Source organism: Odontesthes bonariensis, chromosome 3 (genome assembly GCF_027942865.1).
Source record: "Odontesthes bonariensis isolate fOdoBon6 chromosome 3, fOdoBon6.hap1, whole genome shotgun sequence".
Taxonomy (NCBI): Eukaryota; Metazoa; Chordata; class Actinopteri; order Atheriniformes; family Atherinopsidae; genus Odontesthes; species Odontesthes bonariensis.
In genome coordinates this window covers 35112521-35120349 of record NC_134508.1, presented here as the reverse complement: position 1 = coordinate 35120349, position 7829 = coordinate 35112521, and positions in this window count along the sequence as shown.

The window sequence follows — 7829 nt, the reverse complement described above, 5'->3', positions numbered from 1 at the left end:
AAAAAAAAATAATAATAAACCTTACAGATACAATAGGGTCCTTGCAGTTTCACTGTTCGGTCCCTAATAATAATAATAATAATAAACCTTACAGATACAATAGGGTCCTTGCAGTTTCACTGTTCGGTCCCTAATAATAATAATAATAATAAACCTTACAGATACAATAGGGTCCTTGCAGTTTCACTGCTCGGTCCCTTATAAAAAATCCTTGAATCCTAAATGGGAGCTTGTATGTATGTGTCTTACAGAAGGGTCGTGTGTGTCCGTGTGTGTGTGAGAGACCGTGAAATAAATTCAAATGAACACTTAAACTTGTTTCTTTATTAAAATATGAAATTTATATTTAAATTCATTTATACATTTATCAATATGCCATAGCTTACCAATATATCTTTGTTAAAGAGCATAATACAAAGTCTTTCAGCATGAAAGCACGTATTTTTATTGTGTGACAGCGTCCTGTATCATAACTAAATCTTTGCCGTTGTAACAAACCAAAAAATCTGGTAAATATTTGGGGAGTTATGATTATTGTAGTTGGGGATATTAACCGTCCTCAAACAAGTCCTCCTCTGTTGGCTTTTGACCTACACACGCAACTTCTCACCTAACAAACAGATTATTTGGAACAATCATCTCATTACTTTTAAAAAGAAATTTATTTTTTTTTAAAATTAGATTAGTAATGACATCTTGTTTATTTCTCAGTTAATTAACTATCAAGGTTTGTTCCTTATATATTCAGAATTTTTAAATAAATTTGCTGTCCCAATTCAGCCTAGAAAGTACAGTATTGTATTTGATGCTATTCCTAATGGTTTTATGAGAATACTATCTCAAGCTCCCTGCGAGCAGTCTAATCCACACATTTATAGCAATATATTTCTTAATGGTGTAAACATTAGAGATAGAAAATGTAATAATAAATGGTTAAGACAGATGATACAAATACCTGTTACTCCAAGGTGTAAAAGTTATTGGAATGGCTTGTTTGCCTATGTTGATTGGGATAAAATTTGGCCTGGCCTTAATAAATCTGTACTAAATAATAAAGTCAAGGAAGTTTCATTTAAAATATTACATTTAATTTACCCCACAAACACACTTTTACAAAGATTCAAAATTGATCTGCCAGATTTATGTGTTTTCTGTGGTATTACGTCTGAATCTATTTGTCATTTATTTTACAAATGTTTTTACTCAAGATTTTTTTGGATTGAGGTTGAGCGTCTGTGTTTTGAGGTATGGTCTTGTCATGTTTCTTTAAGTATGAAAGATATTTTACTTTTCTTTGAAAGAGATGATTTTTGTGTACCGTATATCTTTATTTTAAATCTTTTTATAATCTTGGGAAAATACCATATTCATAAATGTAAATGGGGAGGAAGGAAACCATCTTTTGTTGCTTTCAAAAACGAACTCAAATTTTATTTGAACTCTTTAGAAGGACTAAACAGCCGAAATGCCGAAAGGACTATTGATTTAATGGCAACTTATAATTTTTTTTCCCTCTTTTGATTAGTTATTGCACTGTACCCCGCCTTTACAATGTTTGTTTTTGATGTGTTGTTGCAATTTAAAAAAAAAAAAAAAAAAAAAAAAAAAAGATATTAACCGTCCTCAGTCATCCAAGATGGCGGCCGCGCTGATACGTCAGCTCCAATTGGCAGCGTCAGTCTACGAGGCGTCTACGTATCTATGGGCAACCCTGCTCGCATCCATGTCGTTGGGAAACCGATCATTACAGCTACATAACGGTCATTAACGGCACAAATAACTGCGGTTGGTCGTGAAAGCTAATTGAAAAACTTCGCATCACAAAGAAACATACCTTGATAAGGTATGTGCTTTTGAATATCATTTAAATAATATTTTATCAAGAAAGCCTTTTTTTCCCAGAAATGAACCATGTTGGATAATATGAATTTAATCGGATTTCAATGTTGAAAACTGCCTCTGACCTAAAATTAGCTAACTAAAACTAGCTAAAATTCGCTTCCGGCAAAGTTTGGTCAACAAAAAGATATAATTTTAGCATACTTATGTGTACTTGCAGTCAGACTAATCTTTAGTAAAGTGTGGTAATGATTTGTTAACTTTAAGTTTGATATTTTGAAACAACTGAATTTGTGCAAAACATATCTTAGTGGAAATTAAATCGTAGAAAAGCAGAATTTGAAGTGTAAGTATTTGTACTTTTGAAAACAAGTCTAATAAGTGCACTTCAATATATATTTAACAAAAAAAAAAATATTTAAGGCCTGTTTTCTTTTAAAATATTCCAATTGAGTACAATTATTTGTGTTATGAAAAATTGTTCAAAGTGTGACATTAGCATACTTTTCTTATAGCTCTAGTTAGCACACCTTTTTGTTGGTACATGAGCAAAATACTACTAAACTTGTGTATATATTTGAGGAACAATAAAGTATATTTATCTTTCACCTGAGTAGATTTAAGGACTTCTACAAATTCTTTTTTTGAAGAGGATTTGAACAGGATGTCCTGCCCTCCAAAGTCTGGGAGGATAAGTGACACGGCTTCTGGATCTCTGAGGGATTCTCTGCCTGGTGTTTCTGGTCAAAGCAAACACAGCAACTCCAGAGGTAGGAAAAGCTTATACCACACATTTAAATACTTCATAAATAAATCAATCAGAAAAATGTTTATCTCTCATTGACAAACTGTTTCAGAATGGCAGCACAAGCTCCCTGACTTGCAGCCCTTAACTGTCCCGTCAAGACCTCCAGGACCTGTAAAAGACCCACAGGTGAGAAAGATAAACCGAGATATTTGGGAATATTGTAAATTATTCACTGAGGTTAATCCTTCCAGTGGTATGTCAGCCTTTGTGAAGCAACGCCAGTCCAAAGAAGCAGAGTGAAAGCAAATATTAAAACCTCCTCGGATGCTGTGTAAAATATAAATAAAAACAAAATGCAACAATTTGCAAATCTCATGAATCAATATTTAATTCACAGTATGAACAGAATAGATATTTTTCTGATACTACTCCACAGTTTCTGCATACTACTGAACCTCAGGCCATCTTTACCTCTGAGAGACTCTCCCTCTCTAAGGTGCTCTTCTCAGGTGACCTGTTGCTAATGAACCTAATAGTTGCAGAATGTTTATTGCCATTACAATCGACCTTTTCCAGCCTTTTGTAGCTGCTGTTCCACCTTTTTTCAGACGTGCTGCTGCCATCAGCTTCACATTTTTAACGAGGGGCTAAAATATCCCACTTTCACATGTTTTCCCTTGGTTCATGAGGTTTGTAGATCATTGCTTTCTGTTTTTGTTCGCGTTAAACACGCCGCCCTTTTTCAGGATTCGGGGTTTTATTATTTCAGGATGATATTTGAACAGGATTGAAGTTGAAATAAATAGTTACAGTGTGGATCATTTGCTTCTTAACGAAGGCTGTGCTGAAGAGACGTGTGACATGGAAACATCCCATCCTTCAACACACGAATGCTCGTGACCAGATGATTTTTCTAGGTTGGAACGCTCAGCGACATGAACACAGCGAACAGCCGTATGCCCTCCCACAACCACAGTCCACTGCAAAGGTCAGTCACAGGCGGTTTATCTCCTCCTTATTATTAACTCTTTCGGTGCCATTGACGTCTATAGACGTCAATTTAAAAAAAAAACGTTGACTGCCAAAGACGTCTATAGACGTCAATTGCGTTTTTTAACGGAGCGGGCTGGGGGACAATCTAGCGGAGTTTGTCACTAAATCTTAGGCTTGCAAACACTAAACAGAGAATATACTGGCAACATTACCCGCAAGGTGGCAGCAGTGCCACTTTGCACAAAAAAAAAGAAGCTTGTTTTCTCCGTTTTTTTGGTCAAACAGCTGTTTTTGGTGAAACCAACCTATGTTGTACTGTCTATTACTAAAGGACTGAAAATGGTAGAAACAAGCTTTTTTTTTCCTGATGAAAGAAGAGAGTCTACTCTTTCGTTTGGTAATTTCGGTGTGTACATAGTCATAAGACACAGTTTTCTGTGGGTCTTGGAAAATCAGTCAAAATACTGTAAAACACTTGGCAGTATGGCTCTCTCTTCACTGAAAATGGCTGGCAGCCAATGAGTTAAATTAATGGCAAAAATTGACCCGATTAATCAATCTGCAACAAATGAAATAAGACTGAAGACTTGTGGAGGGCTGTTGGAACAGAGAGCCTGCCTCAGGAATGGCTACACCATCATTCTTTGAACAGTTTTTTAATGTGACTTCAGAGTTCTGGAAAAGGTTCTCAGTCCATTCTGCTGTTTCTTCCCATTACGAGTGATCCACCCTCCTCATTTCAAACCTCATAAAATCTGAAATTCAGTTTAGAAATCATGCACGGCGAGCTAAAGTGGATGAAAATGAGGATGCCGCCAAAATATTAATAATATCTCAGTTTCTGCTTGCGACATGTTGTCTTTGTACTATTTTCTATTGAATGTAATATGTGAATGATTTGTAAGATATTATTTGAAATTGTGCTCTGTGATCAAATCATAGTTATGGATCTTTTGCAGATGTCATTTGCTTCTTGTTAAAATAGGTTGAGCTCAAGAGGCGTGAAACACAAAAACAAGACAGTCCTCGCATCAAAGCCCGTCAGCTGACGTTGCTTCCAGACAGGAACGCTCAGTTGTCTTTAGCTGAGAAAGAGCCACAGTCCACTACAAAGGTCAGTGACAGGCTTGTATGACGAATGAATTGTGTTTTGGTCTTTGCTCCTTTCTCTGAATTTATTTTGTGATCACATATAAATCAACCCGTCTACTGGCAGGTAAAATAGAAAGTTTGCTCTTTTTGAATTCAAAGGTTCAACCAATTCGGACATTAAAAAAGAAAGATAATCTGCTCCTCAGCAGGTGGCAAAATTCAGTAAAAACAAACTCAGATGAACACATGACATATTACACTGTGTCTTTGTTTACTAGCAGCCAGGTTCTGCTGATCAATGCACTGATTAATTGATCATCAGTCAGTGTGAGCACCTCTATAAAAGCAGAAGTTTTGGAGCATTCAGGTGTATGTTAACACGATGCCAAGGAGGAAAGGCATCAGCAATGATCTTACAGAAGCAATTGTTGCTGCCCATCAATCTGGGAAGTGTTATAAGGCCATTTCCAAACTATTTGGAGTTCATCGTTCTACAGAGAGAAAGATTATTCACAGGTGGAAAACATTCAGGACAGCTGTCAATCTTCCCAGGAGTGGATGTCCCAGCAAGGTGACCCCAAGGTCAAACACCCAAGAGCTTTTATTTCCACAGGTGTAATAGTTTAATCAAACATGCACCTTAAACACTGCTCACAGAGCAGAGTGGACGAGTTCCTCAAAGTGTTTTCTATGAGGAAGTAACTTCTTTATTGTAGAATAAAGGCAACATTAAGATTAGGCAGAGTTCACATTATGTGCTTAAGAGGTTCATACACGTCAGCCAAAGCTTTTGTTTTAGCTCCAGCTTTATGTTTGCAGGAGGAAATTCATCCTTCCTTGTGTTTCTCCACCACTTTGTCTCTGCTCTGTTATCCCAGAGTCTCCTGAAAAGGCCACGTTTGGTTCGGCGCAGCACCCAGCAGGAGCGTGACTCTCTGTACCGTGATTCCAACATCGACAACCTTTTTCGTGAGATGTCGCTGAGTATGGACAAGGCTAAGTACACTGCCATAGAGCCGCAGGTGGACCTCCGCAGGCTACTTCAGATCCCCTTCTTTGCTCTCTATAAAAAGTGGAAGTACTTCTACATCTGGCAGGCCAACGTTTTGGAGCTGAAAAGATTCAAGTCTGGTTGTGTTAGAGGTTTCCTCCATAACCTTCTGCCTTCTGCCAGTGAGGTTTGTTCAGATGTTAATTTTGTTCAAAACTGAACACCACGCAGTGTAAATATGCTGAAAGAAACCATCTGTATCTTGTGTTGTTGTCAACATTTGAATATGTCGCGCAGTCTCTTGGTCCCGCACTGAGAGAAATCAGGAAAATGTGCAGCCAAGTCTGTGTCCCAGACTTCTGTCACATTAAGAGAAAGCACACATACACTCTGCAGGAGTTCCAGGACACCCAGATCAAACACCTGGAAGAGGTGCAGTCGTCCATCTGTGCAGAAACATTTCCGTTGTGCAGTATATCCATGGATTTTTACATCTCTGTGGGCCTTTTTTTTTTTTCAGGTTTGGCTTGTTCTTGAGAAGTTTAAAGAGAAGGTTAAGGAGATTACACTTGGTGCCGGCCGTGACTACATGTTGGAGTATCAGTCCAGAAGCAGCGAGATCCAAGTGTTGCTGTTTCACTCACCTCCAAAAGATGACGAGGAACCTCTTCAGGGGCTAAACTGCTTCTCCTGCCGGTTCATCCAGTGAGGACATTTCTTACTTCTTGTTGATTTTATGTGCTTTCTGTCTCAAGCTGTGGAAAAGGTCAATAAGAATGCTGTCATTTACACATTTTCTAAAACCCTGTGTATGGAGAACAGTACAAAGACAAAATATAAAAGTGAGAAACAGTTGAAAAAAAAAATGGGATGCAAGTGATATCTGAAACATTCCCAACTTATCTGTCCGGTGGCTCCAGGTCTTCTCCAGCTTTTAAAAGCAATAAAAATGTGATTAATTCAGATTAAAAATATTACTTAGAATAATCAAAGTGATCTGCCTTCAGGATAGAAGAATTCAATGAACCAGGATTTGAAGTTGTTCTGCCGCAAAGGCTCCACAGAATGACCAGCAAGTCTTTGTCTTCTATTATCCATCCATCGTCTTCCTCAACCTTATCAGAGGTCACAGAGCCAACAGGTCCAGCAGGGAAACCCAGAAATCCCTCTCCCCAGCAAGCCTCTCCAGCTCCTCCTTTGGATCCCGAGGTGTTCCCAGGTCCGATGGAATATATAATCCCTCCAGTGAGTTCTGGTTCTGACCCGGGGCCTCCTCCCAGGAGGCATCCTAACCAGATGAACCACCTCAGCTGACTCCTTTCTATGTGGAGGAGCAGCGACTCGACTCCGAGCTCCCTCCGGATGGTGGAGCTCCTCCCCCTGGAGGGTGGGCGATTCTGAAACTTCTCCAGCTGTGGCAGAGACTCATCCCCGACCCAGAACCAGGAGCTCAGATCTGGAGGAGCCGACTTTCATCCCGACATTGTCATGGCTTGAAGAAGCCATGACCATGTCACTGATCCCACAAACAGGATCGGTGACGAAGGGCAGGCCTGGTGGAGAAAACCAGCTCCGCTTTGTACCAAGAACATGGACACAGATCTTACTTTGGTTATAAATGGACCGAATAGCTCGCAGAAAGGACTCCGGTACCCTGCAGCACCCCCCCACTATTCCAAAGTTATTTTCAGTTTTATGCTTGTCGGTGGCAAAAGTCCATTAAAAACATTTCAGTGTACATTTCGGTGCACATGGTTTAAACCTGCATCCATAAATTAAGTTCAGATTCTATCATACAAAGAAAATAAATCTCTACTTTTATCATCTGAAATGTTATATTATACTATTTTTAACTGGCTAAATAATTTGCAAATGATTGAACTTGTTTTTAATTGACCTTTTACTCAGTGTGGTACTGTACCCCCCCGGTCAGTTATCACTCCGCCCACTCTTTGTCTCTTACCTGCCCAGCTTCATTCATTTGGTCGACTATTTGCTGGTCTACACTTGGCATTACCCGGTGGTGAACGCAGCCGAAAAGCTTCTGACTGTAATCCAGGAGCAGGTGGCTCGGACGCCCGGCCATGCCGTCAGTCAGAGCTGGAGCCGCAACGCTAAGGCTGCTGGAGCTCAAACCGACACCAAGGTAGGACACTCACAGCAGAT